Source organism: Bombina bombina, chromosome 1 (genome assembly GCF_027579735.1).
Source record: "Bombina bombina isolate aBomBom1 chromosome 1, aBomBom1.pri, whole genome shotgun sequence".
NCBI lineage: Eukaryota > Metazoa > Chordata > Amphibia > Anura > Bombinatoridae > Bombina > Bombina bombina.
In genome coordinates this window covers 982,724,029-982,746,622 of record NC_069499.1, presented here as the reverse complement: position 1 = coordinate 982,746,622, position 22,594 = coordinate 982,724,029, and positions in this window count along the sequence as shown.

The window sequence follows — 22,594 nt, the reverse complement described above, 5'->3', positions numbered from 1 at the left end:
CGCTTCAGTAACAATAAATCTCCTCTTGTAAATCTGTGTTTGACCGGTCATACGGTGCAATGAAGGTGGTATAGAGCAATTCAAGTGGCGTCATATAACACTACCGAGGCTATTAATATATACAGAGTCCCTGAGTAAAAGTCCCCACCACTCACTCAAATTCAAGAGCGAGCTGAACTGTTGCCAGAGGGGCAGAGTGTATCACTCTGCAGGGATTGGAAAGCGTTGATTTCTCACAGGTATGCGCTGAACCATAAAGCGCTGAGCCACATCATACAGCTTATTTACCTGAAATCCGGTTCTTCACCCCTGTGTTAATTAAAGACAACCACCGCTCACCACAGAATCCATGAATCACCTCCTCCAATACAGATAGAGTCCGGTCAGCGGTAACTTCTTATTCTCAAACATATGCTGTAATTCCAAAGAGCATGGAAGTCGGCAGCAAGCCGAGTGGATTGTTGTGCTACACGTGTTTCACCCTACATAGACAAGGGCTTTCTCAAGCTGAGTGAATATCCGGTATAGGATTGCAGCTGCTATTTAACATAGACCCACAGGTGAAATAAAACAAATATAATTTGCACATAAATTTACCACATAAGGTGTTGCTACATTGGTCTAACATAATAAACCATATAAACACTAAATTCAATTTGACAACCGTGATATGGCATAAAGTATAGTTGCAATATAAGTTAAACAATATATGTTGCAAAACACTTTTTGAATAATCAACTAAGGTAACAAGTATATATATATATTATGGTATTAGCTCTCTAGGCAAAAAGCAAAGAACAAATATTCAGCTATAAAACTATAGATAAATACGCTATTTACACAATAAATAAATCCATAATGTTTAAATACTAAATCTAAATCAAATATTAAATTTAAATGTCTAAAAAAAAAGAGGTAAAATAATATCTTAAAGGTATATATACCATCAATATTAGCATCACAGATGGCGAGAATAACCTTAGGCGGTTGGATAACTAGAACTATGAAGAATATATGCAGATAAATCCATATTTACCAAATCAATATCTGAATTATAGAGAGAAATTGTATAAAATATATAATATCAGTTATTTAAAGATATATACACCCCATTACTGTTAATCCAGAGTATTCAGAGTGTTTCTCTCTAAAATAGGATAATCTATATAATAAGAAGGATATATAACCATTATTATTTACAATATTAATTGCTAAGAAATGGAGCAAAGTTTAATTCTTCGTTAAGGCCATTTGGTTGCATAGAATGTAGATTGTATATCCATTTACATTCAGATTTCAACAGCATGTTGTCCCAATCACCACCCCTCTCACTAATGTCTATTAGTTTGAGGCCCATGAATTTTAGGTCGTGAACACTGCTTTGGTGCATGTCAGAGAAGTGTCTTGCAACACCACTATCTTTTTCAGAAATTGCTTTTATTATCATAGGTAACATATAACATATTGTGCTTGTATATTTTGCACATCATAACAGAAAGATAAATTATACAATGCAAAAAAAAAAAACTAAAACTAAAAATAATAAATTTAAACAGTAAAGTCTGTGGTCCATTCTTGTTTTCCTGAAAACTTTGTATGAATTATTATCAGATATAAAAGGACAACAAATAGATATAAACTAAGAATAGTTGACTTGTACATTCAAAACTTCAACATCTCTCCTAAATCAGTAACTCTCCTGATATGGTCTGTGTTGGTATACTATTAGCTTGTCTTTGGCTATTTAGCTTGTACACCAGGATTGATATGGGGCCTGACAGTTGTTATGGTGTTGGCTTGCTCTCTGTGTTTTGCTTCTGTGTACATTATCCAAGGTTCCCATATTTCTATGAATGTGTCTTTAGCAACACCACTATCTTTAATTTTTTAATTCAATATGTCCCTTCTGTGTTCCTTCATACGTTCTCTAAATTCACGTAAAATCTCGGGCAAGAGCAAAAAGCAGCATAGACGACTCCTTCACTGCGGCAAGTTATATGGCCCTTGACTTTATGTGGGTAACCCCTATTGTCAATTAAAATATGGCCCTTATTAATATGTTTACACATTTTACCAATTATTTTTACCCTTAAAATGGCTATGAATAATTTATCTTGAATTGAGGGTGCTCGTCTAGCTGTCATCAGGGGATAGTCCCCAACAATTTTGCGAATATCTGGATCAACAATCAAAATATCCCAGTGTTTATTCAGGATTTTTCTAAGTTCACTCCATTCTGAATTAAATGTACTAATAAATCTTACTGCAGTATTAGTTTGTTTCTCCACATTGTCATCCAGTATTTTATCACGTGTAATGTCTCTTGCTCTATGGTAACCTTTTTTAATGATTATATTCTGATAACCCCTAGCTTTGAATCTCAGTTTGAGATCATCTGCATATTTTTTGAAAGATTCCTCAGTGGAACAATTTCTTTTTTGCCTCAAATACTGGCCAATAGGGATAGAGTTTATTTGGTGTTGAGGGTGATGAGAAGAGGCATCAAGGAGTGTATTTGCTGAGGTGCTTTTCCTGTATGTTTCTGTTATTAGTCTGTGATTAGGGACAACAGGCTGTTGAAATCTGAATGTAAATGGATATACAATCTACATTCTATGCAACCAAATGGCCTTAACGAAGAATTAAACTTTGCTCCATTTCTTAGCAATTAATATTGTAAATAATAATGGTTATATATCCTTCTTATTATATAGATTATCCTATTTTAGAGAGAAACACTCTGAATACTCTGGATTAACAGTAATGGGGTGTATATATCTTGTTTCGTGTTGGATTATTAGGCATTGAGTTGCTAGGCTGACACGCTTTTGGCTGTGATATCGTTACTTTCTGTGACTGTTCACAGTACACTTTTATGGATACAAAATAAAGAGACTTTTTAAACCTACTTTCTCGGTCCATTTACTGCTGGATTCCATCCACCTGTGTGGAAGCATCTGTGTATACAGGGAGTGCAGAATTATTAGGCAAGTTGTATTTTTGAGGATTCATTTTATTATTGAACAACAACCATGTTCTCAATGAACCCAAAAAACTCATTAATATCAAAGCTGAATAGTTTTGGAAGCAGTTTTTAGTTTGTTTTTAGTTATAGCTATTTTAGGGGGATATCTGTGTGTGCAGGTGACTATCACTGTACATAATTATTAGGCAACTTAGCAAAAAACAAATATATACCCATTTCAATTATTTATTTTTACCAGTGAAACCAATATAACATCTCAACATTCACAAATATACATTTCTGACATTCAAAAACAAAACAAAAACAAATCAGGGACCAATATAGCCACCTTTCTTTGCAAGGACACTCAAAAGCCTGCCATCCATGGATTCTGTCTTTGATCTGTTCACCATCAACATTGCGTGCAGCAGCAACCACAGCCTCCCAGACACTGTTCAGAGAGGTGTACTGTTTTCCCTCCTTGTAAATCTCACATTTGATGATGGACCACAGGTTCTCAATGGGGTTCAGATCAGGTAACAAGGAGGCCATGTCATTAGATTTTCTTCTTTTATACCCTTTCTTGCCAGCCACGCTGTGGAGTACTTGGACGCGTGTGATGGAGCATTGTCCTGCATGAAAATCATGTTTTTCTTGAAGGATGCAGACTTCTTCCTGTACCACTGCTTGAAGAAGGTGTCTTCCAGAAACTGGCAGTAGGACTGGGAGTTGAGCTTGACTCCATCCTCAACCCGAAAAGGCCCCACAAGCTCATCTTTGATGATACCAGCCCAAACCAGTACTCCACCTCCACCTTGCTGGCGTCTGAGTCGGACTGGAGCTCTCTGCCCTTTACCAATGCAGCCACGGGCCCATCCATCTGGCCCATCAAGACTCACTCTCATTTCATCAGTCCATAAAACCTTAGAAAAATCAGTCTTGAGATATTTCTTGGCCCAGTCTTGACGTTTCAGCTTGTGTGTCTTGTTCAGTGGTGGTCGTCTTTCAGCCTTTCTTACCTTGGCCATGTCTCTGAGTATTGCACACCTTGTGCTTTTGGGCACTCCAGTGATGTTGCAGCTCTGAAATATGGCCAAACTGGTGGCAAGTGGCATCTTGGCAGCTGCACGCTTGACTTTTCTCAGTTCATGGGCAGTTATTTTGCGCCTTGGTTTTTCCACACGCTTCTTGCGACCCTGTTGACTATTTTGAATGAAACGCTTGATTGTTCGATGATCACGCTTCAGAAGCTTTGCAATTTTAAGAGTGCTGCATCCCTCTGCAAGATATCTCACTATTATTGACTTTTCTGAGCCTGTCAAGTCCTTCTTTTGACCCATTTTGCCAAAGGAAAGGGAGTTGCCTAATAATTATGCAGACCTGATATAGGGTGTTGATGTCATTAGACCACACCCCTTCTCATTACAGAGATGCACATCACCTAATATGCTTAATTGGTAGTAGGCTTTCGAGCCTATACAGCTTGGAGTAAGACAACATGCATAAAGAGGATGATGTGGTCAAAATACTCATTTGCCTAATAATTCTGCACTCCCTGTATATATATATATATATATATATATATATATATATATATATATATATATATATATATTCCTTTTATTGTGACGTTTCGGGGTATTTAGCCCCTTCCTCAGACAGAAAAATACATATACAACACACATCAAACTTACCCTCCTATATACCCCACAAAGTGCAAATGAGTGAACTCAGGTGTGTCGGATCGGCATCCCATTAGCGCTACTGAGCATGTGCAAATGGCCAATTACGGCAACCGACCTGGATCAGAACAAAAAAGCAAATGAGAAATGCACAAGTCTAATTGTAATAATTGGCACATCTAAGCTGTAAGTAATTCTTCAATCAATCTTAGATTAGCAGCTGGCAAACAATCAGAAGACATTCAGAGATAAACGTAATTAACTGCAGATCTCAATGATGATATAGAACACCTGTGTTTAAACAGATAATATGGTTATGTGCAGGGGCAAAAACGTAACATGGGTGGTCACCCCTGTAAATACAGCATCACATAGTTCATCTCTGAATGTCTTCTGATTGTTTGCCAGATGCTAATCTGAGATTGATTGAAGAATTACTTACAGATTAGATGTTGCCAATTATTACAATTAGACTTGTGCATTTCTCATTTGCTTTTTTGTTCTGATCCAGGAAGGTTGCCGTAATTGGCCGTTTGCACATGCTCAGTAGCACTAATGGGATGCAGATCCGACACACCTGTGTTCACTCATTTGCACTTTGTGGGGTATATAGGAGGGTAAGTTTGATGTGTGTTGTATATGTATTTTTCTGTCTGAGGAAGGGGCTAAATATCCCGAAACGTCACAATAAAAGGAAAAAACTTTGGATTTAATACCAGAGAGTGCCTGTCTATTTTTGAAGTGTGTGTGTATATATATATATATATATATATATATATATATATATATATATATATACATACACAGTGTGGGGGGGGGGAATAATAATAATATGGTTGGATAAGTGTTCACACCCTTAAACGAATACTTTGTTGAAGCACCTTTTGATTTTATTACAGCACTCAGTCTTTTTAGGGTATGAGTCTATCAGCATGGCACATTTTGACTTGGCAAGATTTGCCCACTCTTCTTTGCAAAAACACTCCAAATCTGTCAGATTGCGAGGGCATCTCCTGTTCACAGCCCTCTTCAGATCACCCCACAGATTTTCAATCAGATTCAGGTCTGGGCTCTGGCTGGGCCATTCCAAAACTTTAATCTTCTACTGGTGAAGCCATTCCTTTGTTGATTTGGATGTATGCTTTGGGTCGTTGTCATGCTGAAAGATGAAGCTCCTCTTCATGTTCAACTTTCTAGCAGAAGCCTGAAGGTTTTGTGCCAATATTGACTGGTATTTGGAACTGTTCCTAATTCCCTCTAGCTTAACTAAGGCCCCAGTTCCAGCTGAAGAAAAACAGCCCCAAAGCATGATGCTGCCACCACCATGCTTCACTGTGGGTATGGTGTTCATTTGGTGATGTGCAGTGTTTTTGCGCCAAACATATCTTTTGGAATTATGGCCAAAAAGTTCAACCTTTGTTTCATCAGACCATAACACCTTTTCCCACATGCTTTTTGGAGACTTCAGATGTGTTTTGGCAAATTGTAGCCTGGCTTGGATGTTTTTCTTCGTAAGAAAAGGCTTTCATCTTGCCACTCTACCCCATAGCCCAGACATATGAAGAATATGTGAGATTGTCGTCACATGTACCACACAGCCAGTACTTGCCAGATATTCCTGCAGCTCCTTTAATGTTGCTGTAGGCCTCTTGGTAGCCTCCCAGACCAGTTTTCTTCTCGTCTTTTCATCAATTTTGGAGGGACGTCCAGTTCTTGGTAATGTCACTGTTGTACCATATTTTCTCCACTTGATGATGACTATCTTCACTGTGTTCCATGGTATATCTAATGCCTTGGAAATTCTTTTGTACCCTTCTCCTGACTGATACCTTTTAACAATGAGATCCCTCTGATGCTTTGGAAGCTCTCTGTGGACCATGGCTTTTGCTGTAGGATGCGACTAAGAAAATTTCAGGAAACTAGAGCAGCTGAACTTTATTTGGGGTTAATCCAAGGCACTTTAAATGATGGCAGGTGTATGCTGACTCCTATTTAACATAATTTTTAATGTGATTGCTTAATTCTGAACACAGCTACATCCCAAGTTATAAGTGTGCACACTTATGCAGCCACATTATTTTAGTTTTTTTTTTCCCTCCACCTAAAAGATTTCAGTTTGTTTTTCAATTGAGTTGTACAGTTTATAGGTCACATTAAAGGTGGAAAAAGTTCTGAAATGATTTATCTTTGTCTCATTTTTTTTTTTTTTACATCACAGAAACCTGACATTTTAACAGGGGTGTGTAGACTTTTTATATTCACTGATATATATCTCCCATGTGTATCTGCACTCACAATTCTGCTGGGTCATCAACCAGGGTGCAAAGTCAGTATTTTAATAGCAAACTTCTTCTATCAAGCACTGCACTCACTGGATTTGGATACAAAATTACTTCTTTATTGTGGTAACATTTCGGGGTTCACAGACCCCTTCCTCAGACCAGACATTAGTGCAAGTGAACAAAGTGCATTTTAAAATGTGCTAAGCCCCACCCATCAATTAATTACAAGAAATTGCGCCAAAACTGTGTTTCCCTGGCAACATCATAGTTGCCAGGTTACTACCATATACACATTTATACAAACAGGGAAACAATTGCAAAAATGCTCCCGTACTGCTGAGCGTGTCTGGAGGAAAACTCACTCTGAACCCGATTTCATACACTATAAGTTTATTCTTCGTTCATACACTTCCGCCCTTCACTTAGCCAAACAAACTTACTTCTCTTCTATCATATCTACTCTTTCCTCAAACCCTAAACGACTCTTCTCCACCTTTAACTCTCTCCTTTACCCACCTGCTCCACCACCCCCGTCTGTCTTTAGTGCTCAAGACCTGGCTGACTACTTTTTAAACAAAACACATACTATCCGAAGCAACATCCCAACACCAACCTGCAATACTCCAACAACAGGCCCAATTACTCCCTCTGCCACCCTCTGTAACTTCCATCCAACCACTGAGAATGAAGTTTCTTCTTTACTATCTTCCTCACGCCTCACTACCTGCCCACTCGACCCTATCCCTTCCCATCTAATTCCCTCCCTATCTTCCACCCTCACTCCTGCTCTCACCCACATCTTCAACCTCTCTCTCTCTACCGGCTCATTCCCATCTTCTTTCAAACACGCAAAAGTCACTCCCATACTCAAAAAACCCTCCCTCAACCCTAATTCTCCTGAAAGCTACCGCCCCATATCACTGCTTCCACTAACATCAAAACTCCTTGAAAAATTAGTTTACAATCGCCTAACCCACTTCCTGTCCGTCAACTCCTTGTTTGACCCACTGCAATCCGGATTCCACCCAAAACACTCAACTGAGACTGCCCTTACCAAGGTCACAAACGATCTTCTCTCTGCTAAAAATATTGGCCACTACTCTATACGCATCTTACTTGACCTCTCAGCTGCCTTCGACACAGTTGACCACCCCCTCCTCCTACAGACCCTTAGCTCTTTTGGCCTCTGTGACACTGCTCTTTCCTGGATTCACTCCTATCTTTCTCACAGGTCTTTTTCTGTGTCACTTGCCAGCGACTCCTCCTCTCCTATGCCTCTGTCTGTTGGAGTACCTCAAGGATCTGTTCTGGGTCCTCTACTCTTCTCCATCTATACTTCTTCGCTAGGTAAACTTATCAACAGTTATGGTTTCAAATATCACCTCTATGCTGATGACACCCAGATCTACCTTTCCACCCCTGCTCTCTCTCCCTCTGTCCTCTCTCATGTCAGCAACTGCTTATCTGGTATTTCTTCCTGGATGGCCTCTCACCACCTAAAGATTAACATGTCCAAGACTGAGCTCCTTCTTATCCCCCCCTCAAGCTCTACGCCGACTTCTGACTTCTCTATCCCTGTTGACGGCATCACCATTTCCCCATCGCCCCAAGTCCGCTGCCTCGGAGTCACACTTGACTCAAACTTATCCTTCATCCCTCATATCCAATTGCTTTCTACATCCTGCCGCAATCATCTACGCAATATTTCTAAAATTCGCCCTTTTCTGAGCGCTGACACCACAAAGCAAATAATCCACTCCCTTGTTATCTCCCGACTTGACTACTGCAACAACCTACTCGCTGGCCTTCCTCTTTCCCGCCTCTCCCCCCTTCAATCCATCTTAAATGCCTCTGCCAGGATGCTCCACCTTTCCCGTTGATCTGTATCTGCTGCACCTCTCTGTGAGTCCCTTCATTGGCTCCCCATTCACAGCAGAATTAAATTCAAAATTCTCACCCTTACATACAAAACTCTCACCAACGCCGCTCCCCTCTACCTATCCTCTCTAATACACAAGTATACTCCAGCTCGTCCACTAAGATCCAACAATGACCTGCTCCTTGCATCTGCAACTATCACCTCCTCTCATGCTAGACTGCAGGACTTCTGTCGTGCAGCACCTACCCTCTGGAACACTCTCCCTCGTGCTGTCAGGCTTTGCCCTAATCTTTCTTCCTTTAAATGCTCCCTGAAGACTTTTCTGTTCAGGGAAGCCTACCACCCAACTCAATAATAAATTAATTTCACTTACCTAATATTTCCCTCATCTAACTCTGTATTAACATCCTTCTCAATCTTGCAGGCCTCATCTCCTGTTTCCCAACCTCCTACCCTTCTAGATTGTAAATTCCCACGGGAATAGGGCCCTCAATCCCTCCTGTATGTGTTTGTAAATTTTGTCCTGTATCTTACTAGTCTTGTATTGTTTTATTTAAATGAATTGTATCCATGGACAGCGCAGCGGAATATGTTGGCGCTGAATAAATAAAGTATAATAATAATAATTTAAAAATTTAGTGCATATTCATCACCAATATTGAAAATAAAGAATAAAAAATACATAATAAACAACAGTGTATTAAACATAATAGTGTATAGATATCACTCAATTGTATTTTTTTTTTAAAAAACAGCCTTCTACAGAAATCAAAAACACTAGCTAATCAGTGTCAATCCATATTTAGGTTTGTTGCATATCATGTGTCAATAGTCTAATACTGGGTTATTGGTTACAATCAGGTGGCTGTATATCTGTGTGCATCATAGTACTAAGAATAACTGTTGTGTATATGTCAGAGAGTTGAAAAATATGTGCTACTAGAAACATGAGTCAATCCCATAATCAGTAAAGGTATTCCTAGACACACAGCTTAAAAAAACGACACTGATTGAAATAGGCTTAAACATCAGCTTAAACATATGTAATGACTCGTTTAATGATCCATACCTGCATAAAGCAAACTAGCTTTGTATGCTCCCGTATGCTGCTAGGCAACCTCCTGTTGAGTCTCATTGAAACAGGCGCGGATGTTACAGATCCGACGTCAGCATGGCCCTAGGTATGCACACATGGCTAATTTGCATAAATCGATGACGTGCCCTTCAGACACAGAGCGCTTTTGGACTGTATTGCCAATGTCTGCTTGGCCCTAGGTATGCACACATGGCTAATTTGCATAAATCGATGACGTGTCATTCAGACACAGAGTGCTTTGGGTACCACACAGGAAGCACTAATCTGAACTGCTGAACTGGTGCCCTTGGTGCAGCGTACATATTATCCATCACCTACACCACAAAGAGGCTATCTATATTGACTTTGAGACCTATTTATTGTCTGATGTCTTATGATGACACTGTAATCCCAGACCTTGATTGCCACTTGTAAACAGTAGACCAATGATAGAATGAGTTCTGTGAGGTCTGACTGTAAGAACCATTTAAACTTTGACACAAGATCTGGTCACCTACTATGATTGTCGCTTGTTAATGGTTAGACCAATGAACCTTCTGCTGAGGTCTAATCTTACCCCCTGTAGTCTGTGGAGACGCATGGACTTCTTAACACATAACTAGGCATATCATCAATAGTGGAGTGGATTGTGAGAAATATTTCATAGATTTTGGAGTCGCCTGTATGGGGAATGTTTGGCTGTACCTTTGCTGTATAGTTTCATGCAGGTGTACAAATTTGGTGATTAACAGCAGATGCCTGGCTACAATACATCTCCAGCCTAATATGATCCCTTAACTATACTACTTAATTGATAGTTAGTGGCCTGATGCAACTTATTGGAGTTCACATAGGGATCTATTTACTTACTGGGGTATTTTTACACTAGAAGCAGGCACTGATTATACTAACGCAGCCGGACGCAATACAGTCCCAAAGCGCTCTGTGTCTGAAGGGCACGTCATGGATTTATGCAAATTAGCCATGTGTGCATACCTAGGGCTACGCAGACGTCGGATCTGTAACAACCGCGCCTGTTTCAATGAGACTCAACAGGAGGTTGCCTAGCAGCATACAAAGCTAGTTTGCTTTATGCAGGTATGGATCATTAAATGAGTCATTACATATGCTATGCTTAAGGGCTGATGTTTAAGCCTATTTCAATCGGTGCCGTTTGTTTAAACTATGTGTCTAGGAATACCTTTACTGATTATGGGATTGACTCATGTTTCTAGTAGCACATGTTTTTCAACTCTCTGACATATACACAACGGTTATTCTTAGTACTATGATACACACAGACATACAGCCACCTGATTGTAACCAATAACCCAGTATTAGACTATTGACACATGATATACAACAAACCTAAATATGGATTGACACAGATTAGCTAGTGTTTTTGATTTCCATAGAAGGCTGTTTTTAAAAAAAACAAAAAATAGAATTGAGTGATATCCATACACTTATGTTTAATACACTGTTTATTCTGTATTTTTTATTGTTTTTAAATGTTACCCTGTTTGTTTGTATAAATGTGTATATGGTAGTAACCTGGCAACTATGATTTTGCCAGGGAAACATAGTTTTGGCGCAATTTCTTGTAATTGATTGAAGGGTGGGGCTTAGCACATTTAAAATGCACTTTGTTATATATATATATATATGTGTGTGTGTGTGTGTATTGGAGCCCTTTGCAGTCAAGTAGCTTAAAACATGACAAATCATATTTATGCAATATTCGTATGTAATTTACCAAGCCTTCAAAAATGGCTCAATCTACCCCCTACCAGAGCCGAGTCTGGTGCAGGGGTCACACCTTCATGCAGGCTTTGAAGCTGTGACTAATTTCTTTGATTTCTTGGATTTGTTCTAGGCATTTTGCCTGGTTTCCAAGAGGCCTTGAAAGCCTCAGAGTTCTGACTAAAGGAGGCAGAAGTTTTTTTGATTCCTGGATTGATGAAAGGGATGAAAATGATCAAGAAACAAATCTGTTCTTGCCCTTGTCCATTTGTTCTATGTTAAAAAGGCACCTTTACCGCCAGTCACTATGGCAATAATTGCTTCCAAACGTGGACCGAACCAGATCTTTCCTTGAAAATGGAGACAAAGGCATGCCCTAAGATACCATATATGCAGACAAAGATTTTAGCCACAAAGCCCTCCTTGTTAGAAAAACAAAAGCCGCATTCTTGACATTGATGCAAATAAGTTAAAGATTGCATCACTACTGTTAGCAACCTTAATTATTTTTAAATGCGCCTGGATTTCCTCCAAAGATCTCACTTCTAAAATAATTTCAGATAAAGTTTACCATTAATGTTTTGCACCAGCTCCACAAGAGACACTGAGCACAGGTCTGAATAAAACAAAAATGCACGCTGGAAGGCTTTTCTGTGATACGCTTTTAATATCCTATCCATAGGATCTTTGAAGGAAGTGCTATCCTCCGAAGAAATGATAGTTCGTTTAGTGAGGGAGGAGAGATAACTCCAACTACTTTTGGATAGTTAACTAAACTTCCAGACTCATAGGAGAAACTGGAAAAATCGTTTTAAATTTTGTGGGAAGTACAAAAGAATTCCAGGTTTATTCCATTCAATGGAAATTACTTATGAAATCACATCTGGAACAGGAAAAATATCCAAATGATTTATAAAGAAGCTTGAGTCAAGTTATTTAACTGACTTTTCTTCTCACGGTTCAGATTCCTGAACTCTTAGAGTTAGTAAAACATCTTAGTAAAGTGTTCCATTCTAAAAATAAGAGGTACTCTCTGATTCCAAACCCATAGAAGGATCCAGACAATATTTCACCTTCATATAAGAACTCAGGATCTTCAACACCAGTGTCTTTGAGTGGGCATACAGATGTTCTGCTCCTGTGAGAAGAACCTGAAGAGCTAAACCCCAAAGATGTATCACCCTTTGAAAGTGGCTTTTTACACTTGCCAGGGGTAGGCATAGAAGCTAAGTACACATTTCACATGAAATGATAAAATATCTACTCTAATGAGTCAGACTGTAAAAATGCAGCAACAACTTTTCCAGTTTGCTCCATTTGGAATGAAAAAAAGTCCAGAATATACAATGAATTATAAAAACATAATTTATGCTTACCTGATAAATGTATTTCTCTTGTAGTGTATTCAGTCCACGGATCATGCATTACTTGTGGGGATATTCTCCTTCCCAACAGGAAGTTGCAAGAGGATCACCCACAGCAGAGCTGCTATATAGCTCCTCCCCTCACTGCCATATCCAGTCATTCGACCGAAACAAGACGAGAAAGGAGAAACCATAGGGTGCAGTGGTGACTGTAGTTTAATTAAAATTTAGACCTGCCTTAACAGGACAGGGCGGGCCGTGGACTGGATACACTACAAGAGAAATAAATTTATCAGGTAAGCATAAATTATGTTTTCTCTTGTTAAGTGTATCCAGTCCACAGATCATCCATTACTTGTGGGATACCAATACCAAAGCTAAAGTACACGGATGATGGGAGGGACAAGGCAGGAACTTAAACGGAAGGAACCACTGCCTGTAGAACCTTTCTCCCAAAAACAGCCTCCGAAGAAGCAAAAGTGTCAAATTTGTAAAATTTTGAAAAGGTGTGAAGCGAAGACCAAGTCGCAGCCTTGCAAATCTGTTCAACAGAGGCCTCATTTTTAAAGGCCCAGGTGGAAGCCACAGCTCTAGTAGAATGAGCTGTAATCCTTTCAGGGGGCTGCTGTGCAGCAGCCTCATAGGCTAAGCGTATTATGCTCCGAAGCCAAAAGGAGAGAGAGGTTGTCGAAAGCTTTTTGACCTCTCCTCTGTCCAGAGTAAACGACAAACAGGGCAGATGTTTGACGAAAATCTTTAGTAGCCTGTAAGTAAAACTTCAAAGCACGGACTACGTCCAGATTATGCAAAAGACGTTCCTTCTTTGAAGAAGGATTAGGACGCAATGATGGAACAACAATCTCTTGATTGATATTCCTGTTAGAAACCACCTTAGGTAAAAACCCAGGTTTGGTACGCAGAACTACCTTGTCTGAATGAAAAATCAGATAAGGAGAATCACAATGCAAGGCAGATAACTCAGAGACTCTTCGAGCCGAGGAAATAGCCATCAAAAACAGAACTTTCCAAGATAAAAGTTTAAAATCAATGGAATGAAGGGGTTCAAACGGAACTCCCTGAAGAACTTTAAGAACCAAGTTTAAGCTCCACAGGGGAGCAACAGTTTTAAACACAGGCTTAATCCTAACCAAAGCCTGACAAAATGCCTGGACGTCTGGAACTTCTGCCAGACGCTTGTGCAAAAGAATAGACAGAGCAGAGATCTGTCCTTTTAAAGAACTAGCTGATAAGCCTTTGTCCAAACCCTCTTGGAGAAAGGACAATATCCTAGGAATCCTAACCTTACTCCATGAGTAACTCTTGGATTCACACCAATAAAGATATCTACGCCATATCTTATGGTAGATTTTCCTGGTGACAGGCTTCCGAGCCTGTATTAAGGTATCAATGACTGACTTGGAGAAGCCACGCCTTGATAGAATCAAGCGTTCAATCTCCATGCAGTCAGTCTCAGAGAAATTAGATTTGGATGATTGAAAGGACCTTGTATTAGAAGGTCCTGCCTCAGAGGCAGAGTCCATGGTGGAAGAGATGACATGTCCACTAGGTCTGCATACCAGGTCCTGCGTGGCCACGCAGGCGCTATCAGAATCACCGATGCTCTCTCCTGTTTGATTTTGGCAATCAGTCGAGGAAGCAGAGGAAACGGTGGAAACACATAGGCCAGGTTGAAGAACCAAAGAGCTGCTAGAGCATCTATCAGCGTTGCTACCAGGTCCCTGGACCTGGATCCGTAACAAGGAAGCTTGGCGTTCTGGCGAGACGCCATGAGATCCAGTTCTGGTTTGCCCAAACGATGGACCAGTTGAGCAAACACCTCCGGATGGAGTTCCCACTCCCCCGGATGAAAAGTCTGACCACTTAGAAAATCCGCCTCCCAGTTCTCTACGCCTGGGATGTGGATCGCTGACAGGTGGCAAGAGTGAGACTCTGCCCAGCAAATTATCTTTGAGACTTCTAACATCGCTAGGAAACTCCTGGTTCCCCCTTGATGGTTGATGTAAGCCACAGTCGTGATGTTGTCCGATTGAAATCTGATGAACCTCAGTGTTGCTAACTGAGGCCAAGCTAGAAGAGCATTGAATATTGCTCTTAACTCCAGAATATTTATTGGGAGGAGTTTCTCCTCTTGAGTCCACGATCCCTGAGCCTTCAGGGAGTTCCAGACTGTGCCCCAACCTAGAAGGCTGGCATCTGTTGTTACAATCATCCAATCTGGCCTGCGAAAGGTCATACCCTTGGACAGATGGACCAGAGAAAGCCACCAGAGAAGAGAATCTCTGGTCTCTTGATCCAGATTTAGTAGAGGGGACAAATCTGAGTAATCCCCATTCCACTGACTTAGCATGCATAATTGCAGCGGTCTGAGATGCAGGCGCGCAAATGGCACTATGTCCATTGCCGCTACCATTAAGCCGATTACTTCCATGCACTGAGCCACTGACGGGCGTGGAATGGAATGAAGGACACGGCAAGCATTCAGAAGTTTTGATAACCTGGACTCCGTCAGGTAAATTTTCATCTCTACAGAATCTATAAGAGTCCCTAGGAAGGAGACTCTTGTGAGTGGTGATAGAGAACTCTTTTCCACGTTCACTTTCCACCCATGCGACCTCAGAAATGCCAGAACTATCTCTGTATGAGACTTGGCAATTTGAAAGCTTGACGCCTGTATCAGGATGTCGTCTAGATACGGAGCCACCGCTATGCCTCGCGGTCTTAGAACCGCTAGAAGTGAGCCCAGAACCTTTGTAAAAATTCTCGGGGCAGTGGCCAACCCGAAGGGAAGAGCTACAAATTGGTAATGCCTGTCTAGAAAGGCAAACCTTAGGAACCGATGATGATCTTTGTGAATCGGTATGTGAAGGTAGGCATCCTTTAAGTCCACTGTGGTCATGTACTGACCCTCTTGGATCATGGGTAGGATGGTCCGAATAGTTTCCATTTTGAATGATGGAACTCTGAGGAATTTGTTTAAGATCTTTAGATCCAAGATTGGTCTGAAGGTTCCCTCTTTCTTGGGAACCACAGATTTGAATAAAATCCCTCTCCTTGTTCCGTCCGCAGAACTGGATGGATCACTCCCATTACTAGGAGGTCTTGCACACAGCTTAGGAATGCCTCTTTCTTTATCTGGTTTGCTGATAACCTTGAAAGATGAAATCTCCGTTGTGGAGGAGAAGCTTTGAAGTCCAGAAGATATCCCTGAGATATGATCTCCAACACCCAGGGATCCTGAACATCTCTTGCCCACGCCTGGGCGAAGAGAGAAAGTCTGCCCCCCACTAGATCCGTTTCCAGATAGGGGGCCGTTCCTTCATGCTGTCTTGGGGGCAGCAGCAGGCTTTCTGGCCTGCTTACCCTTGTTCCAGGACTGGTTAGGTTTCCAGGCCTGTCTGGAATGAGCAACAGTTCCCTCTTGTTTTGAAGCAGAGGAAGTTGATGCTGCTCCTGCCTTGAATTTTCGAAAGGCACGAAAATTAGACTGTTTGGCCTTTGATTTGGCCCTGTCCTGAGGAAGGGTATGACCCTTGCCTCCAGTAATGTCAGCAATAATTTCCTTCAAGCCAGGCCCGAATAAGGTCTGCCCCTTGAAAGGAATGTTGAGTAATTTAGACTTTGAAGTCACGTCAGCTGACCAGGATTTAAGCCATAGCGCCCTATGCGCATGGATGGCGAATCCGGAATTCTTAGCCGTTAGTTTAGTCAAATGAACAATGGCATCAGAAACAAATGAGTTAGCTAGCTTAAGCGTTCTAAGCTTGTCAATAATTTCATTCAATGGAGCTGTCTGGATGGCCTCTTCCAGGGCCTCAAACCAGAATGCCGCCGCAGCAGTGACAGGTGCAATGCATGCAAGGGGCTGTAAAATAAAACCTTGTTGAATAAACATTTTCTTATGGTAACCCTCCAATTTTTTATCCATTGGATCTGAAAAAGCACAACTGTCCTCAACCGGGATAGTGGTACGCTTTGATAAAGTAGAAACTGCTCCCACCACCTTAGGGACCGTCTGCCATAAGTCCCGTGTAGTGGCGTCTATTGGAAACATTTTTCTAAATATAGGAGGTGGGGAAAAGGGCACACCAGGTCTATCCCACTCCTTGCTAATAATTTCTGTAAGCCTTTTAGGTATAGGAAAAACGTCAGTACACACCGGCACCGCATAGTATCTATCCAGCCTACACAATTTCTCTGGAATTGCAACTGTGTTACAGTAATTCAGAGCAGCTAATACCTCCCCAAGCAATACACGGAGGTTCTCAAGCTTAAATTTAAAATTAGAAATCTCTGAATCAGGTTTCCCCGAGTCAGATGTCACCCACAGACTGAAGCTCTCCGTCCTCATGTTCTGCATACTGTGACGCAGTATCAGACATGGCTCTAACAGCATTTGCGCGCTCTGTATCTCTCCTAACCCCAGAGCTATCGCGCTTGCCTCTTAATTCAGGCAATCTAGATAATACCTCTGACAGGGTATTATTCATGATTGCAGCCATGTTTTGCAAGGTAATCGCTATGGGCGTCCCTGATGTAATTGGCGCCATATTAGCGTGCGTCCCCTGAGAGGGAGGCGAAGGGTCTGACACGTGGGGAGAGTTAGTTGGCATAACTTCCCCCTCGACAGAACCCTCTGGTGATAATTCTTTTATAGATAAAGACTGATCTTTACTGTTTAAGGTGAAATTGCTTGCTTGTTAAATGGTTTTATTTTCCTCAATGGATACCTCTCTTATCTTTTTAATTTGTGATCTTTCCCTGTGCTTTTTTGCCTGTATGACCCCTAGCACCCTCCCTTAACTTTTTTTGCAGACCAATCTAACACTAATTTATCTTTCCCCCCAGCTGACTTAAAGTATACTTACAACAAGTCTTTAAGAACATTCACAGACCCACATTTACAGCTGACACTGCTCTCTGCATCAGGTAGTTAAAGGAAGATAGTTACCCTCCCACCCTACCCCTCACCCCACCCACCCCAGGTTCATTCCCCCATTTATAGATAGTCTCCCACACACCTTTCATTCTTCTAAACTGACAGCTGCAAACACTAATCAGCACATCCTTCCATTCACTTAACCCTTTAGAATACATACCCTCTCCCCCTAAAAATAGCTATATATCCCACATCAATAGTGTGTGAATATATATGTGTATATATATATATATATATGTGTGTGTGTGTATGTATATATACATATATATTTCTTTTTTATATTGTACTATTTTTGATTTATTTTCACCTACACACCTCATAGCACTAACATGTATCAAAATATGACCATACTGATATTCGTGACAACCGTTTTCTCACTCCAAATTTGTTCACTTCATTGTCGCCATAATCGCCCACCTCAAACTGGAAAACAAATTATCATACACCATGGCCTGCTCTGTTGCTGTAACTTATCTGCTGAGTGCTGGTGGAGAGTTATAAAAAATAGCCCTCCTACCCCCACCTCACAAAATTATAAAGTATGCCATTCACTATATAGCCAAACAAAAACTATGTCCAAATTCCTATTCCTTATGCTACTTGACCTTGCAAATGATGTAGAGTCTAACCCTGGTCCCCCAGAAAATTCCATTCCTAGCCTTCCAGCTAAAAAAGGCCTCTCCTTTGTGCACTGTAATATACGCAGCTTATTTCCAAAAATCGATGCACTGCAAGCTTGGTGTTTACAATACAAGCCAAAAATCATTGTTATCTCTGAATTATGGCTAACTGCAAAAATACCTGACTCTGCCATTGCAATACATGGGTATTCATGCCATAGAATTGACAGAGCAAAGAGAGGAGGCGGCATTGTAATTTATGTTGACAACTCCACAAAGTTCACCCCTATACAAAAATCTAGCTCTCCTGCCACCTTTGATTTCCTTTCTGGCAAAAATGAGATCCCGTGCAGTAAATCAATCATTGTTGCAGGAATCTACCGCCCACCAAGCTCCCCTGTGCATTCCATTTCGGACATAACACAGCTCCTTAGTGAATCCATAACTCAAAACCCAAAAAGTGAAATTATGGTTTTTGGAGATTTTAACATCGATTGGCTGAATCCAAAAAATAACAGTTGTCGCTCGCTGTTTAAATCTTTGCAGCTAACGCAATTAATCTCCTCCCCAACTCGCATAAACATCAAAAGCCATAATCATACCCTGCTCGACTGGATTCTCTCCACTTCTCCCGACCGAATCCAGGAGGCAGGTGTTCTCCCTAACAATTTCAGTGACCACTGCTTAGTGTACTGTGTGCGCAAAATAAAGGCTACTAAATCCTCTCCCAAGGTTAAAATCACCAGGTCCTTCAAAAAATGTAATCTTCAATCATTTCTAAATGACATCAAGAACCTCCCCTGGCACAGATTAAACCTAATCCCAGATCTAGACTCTGCAGTTGAATTCTTTCAGTCTGAACTCCTACAAGTTTGGAATTTACATGCACCGCTGCGTAAGGTGAGAGTAAAAGGAGCACACTTAAATTGGATCACAGCTGACCTCATTCAAATGTACCAATTTCGAGACTCGTTGTGGTCAAAGTTCAAGCATACTGGCTCTATGAATGATCACTGTGTATATAGACAATGGCAAAATATATGTACTAAACAAACAAAATTGTCTAAGGCACAATATTTCTGTGAAAATCTGAACAATAATATATGTAACCTACAAAATCCACCAATCCACTCCCAACCCTCCACTGTCAATGTGGATAACCAAAACCTGCAACTCCCCTTAGAAGTAGCAAATGCCTTTAACAATTATTTGTAGGATGCTCCACCACCCTGATTGACAAACTAATAAATGGCACGCATCCTGAAGCTACAAATGTGGATCAGGCCCCACTAAAACAGCAAAGACCCAATATAGAAAAGTTCAATTTTAGACCTGTACCCTTCAATGTCGTTAAGAAACACGTCGATAATCTAAAAATGAAAAACCAGTCAGGACCTGATCAAATCCCAGCAATGCTGTTGAAGCTCAGTGCGCCGGCAATTGCTAAGCCTGTCGCAACCCTAATTAATGAATCCTTGGTGTCTGGATACATACCCAAACTCTGGAAAACTGCAAGAGTAGTGCATATTCATAAAAGTGGGGAGTTAACCTTGGTTTCTAACTATCGTCCTATATCATTGCTCCCTGTATTGTCAAAAATTTTAGAAAAATGCGTCCATACGCAATTATGCGAGTATTATCAACTTTCTAACTATCTGACCCCTGATCAATCAGGTTTTAGACCGAATCACTCCACTACAACTGCCCTCCTAAAAGTTTGCAACGACATCCAAACTGGCATGGAACAAGGAGACCTAACTGGAGCTATTTTTTTTTTATTTTGCAAAGGCTTTTGACACAGTGGACCATGACCTACTACTTCTCAAACTAAAAAACTCTGGTATTGCTGATCGCCCGTTAACCTGGTTTAAATCATATGTATCGGATCGATCACAATATGTCTCTGTCTCTAACAGTGACTCCCTCCCTCTCCCAGTCACGTGTGGTGTTCCCCAAGGTTCCATTCTCGGCCCCCTACTATTCACATTATTTATAAATGATTTGCCTAATGTCTGCAAATCCTCAACTGTACACATGTACGCAGACGACACGGTAATCTATGCAAACAAATCTGATCTGCTGCAGCTTGAAGCAGTGCTCCAAGACCAGTTCACAGAAGTAGAGAAGTGGATCTCGAAAAACAAACTCTTCCTAAACACTGACAAAACGGTCACAATGATCTTTGGAACGGGACCTAAAATACAAAAATTACAAAGTTCCCATCAAAACAAAATCCAATTGCACGCTGACCGCAGTCCACTCTTTTAAATACTTAGGTATGCTGTTAGACCCCAATCTATCTTTTGGACTCCACATAGAAAAACTTGCCTCTAAACTTTATCCAAAACTAGGTGCCCTATACAGAAACAAATCTTGCCTCAGCCCTACAGAAAGGAAAAGATTGTACAGCAAATGCTGATGCCTATCTTGGATTATGGGGACATAGTATATGCACCTGCTCCACAAACTCACCTTAATAAACTAAATACGTTATATAACTCGTTCTGCCGCTTTGTGCTACAATGTAACTACAGGACCCACCATTGTGACATGCTAAAAGAACTAAACTGGCTGTCGCTGGAATCCAGGCGCACCCTCCATCTTTCCTGCCTTGTCTTTAAGAGCCTTTCTGGGAAGCTCCCACCCTACCTGAGCAGAATGCTCTCCCCTGCTATTCCCACCTCCTATAACTTCCGATCCAATAACAGCACATTATTTAGCTTGCCTCAATACAAATGAAAGCAGCTTGATCCTCCTTTTCCTACAGAGCACCACAGTTATGGAATGACCTCCCTTACACTTTAAAAACTTCCCCAAGCCTAAAATCCTTTAAGAGATCCCTCTATACATATCTCAAAACAGAATGCTCCTGTCATGGTTGATTAAATATTTCATACCTGCTCTGTTAAAAGTTTGCATATATTGTGTATTATTATTGTTTTTGTATTTTATTGTACCCTATTGTATCAATGCAATGTTTTGTGATCCCAGGACATACTTGAAAACGAGAGAAATCTCAATGTATCCTTCCTGGTAAAATATTTTATAAATAAATAAATCAATACATTTAGTACACATTCTCCTATGGGGCTCCACCATGGCTTTCAAACATAATGAACAAGTAGGTTCCTCTGTGTCAGAAATGTTTAAACAGAGTAGCAATGAGACTAGCAAGCTTGGAAAACACTTTAAAACAAGTTTACAAGCAATATAAAAAAACGTTACTGCGCTTTTAAGAAACACAAATTTTCCCAAATTTTGAAATAACAGTGAAAAAATGCAGTTACACTAACGAAATTTTTACAGTGTATGTAATAAGTTAGCAGAGCATTGCACCCACTTGCAAATGGATGATTAACCCCTTAATACCAAAAACGGAATAACAAATGACAAAAACGTTTTTTAAACAGTCACAACTGCCACAGCTCTACTGTGGCTTTTTACCTCCCTCAATACGACTTTTGAAGCCTTTTGAGCCCTTCAGAGAAGTCCTGGAACATGCAGGAAGAAGCTGGATGTCTGTGTCTAATTTTTGCTGTGCAAAAAAACACCAAAATAGGCCCCTCCCACTCATATTACAACAGTGGGAAGCCTCAGGGAACTGTTTCTAGGCAAAATTCAAGCCAGCCATGTGGAAAAAACTAGGCCCCAATAAGTTTTATCACAAAACATATGTAAAAAAAATGATTAAACATGCCAGCAAACGTTTTAAAATACACTTTTATAAGAGTATGTATCTCTATTAATAAGCCTGATACCAGTCGCTATCACTGCATTTAAGGCTTTACTTACATTACTTCGGTATCAGCAGCATTTTCTAGCAAATTCCATCCCTAGAAAAATATTTTAACTGCACATACCTTATTGAAGGAAAACCTGCACGCTATTCCCCCTCTGAAGTTACCTCACTCCTCAGAATATGTGAGAACAGCAAAGGATCTTAGTTACTTCTGCTAAGATCATAGAAAACGCAGGCAGATTCTTCTTCCAAATACTGCCTGAGATAAATAGTACACTCCGGTACCAT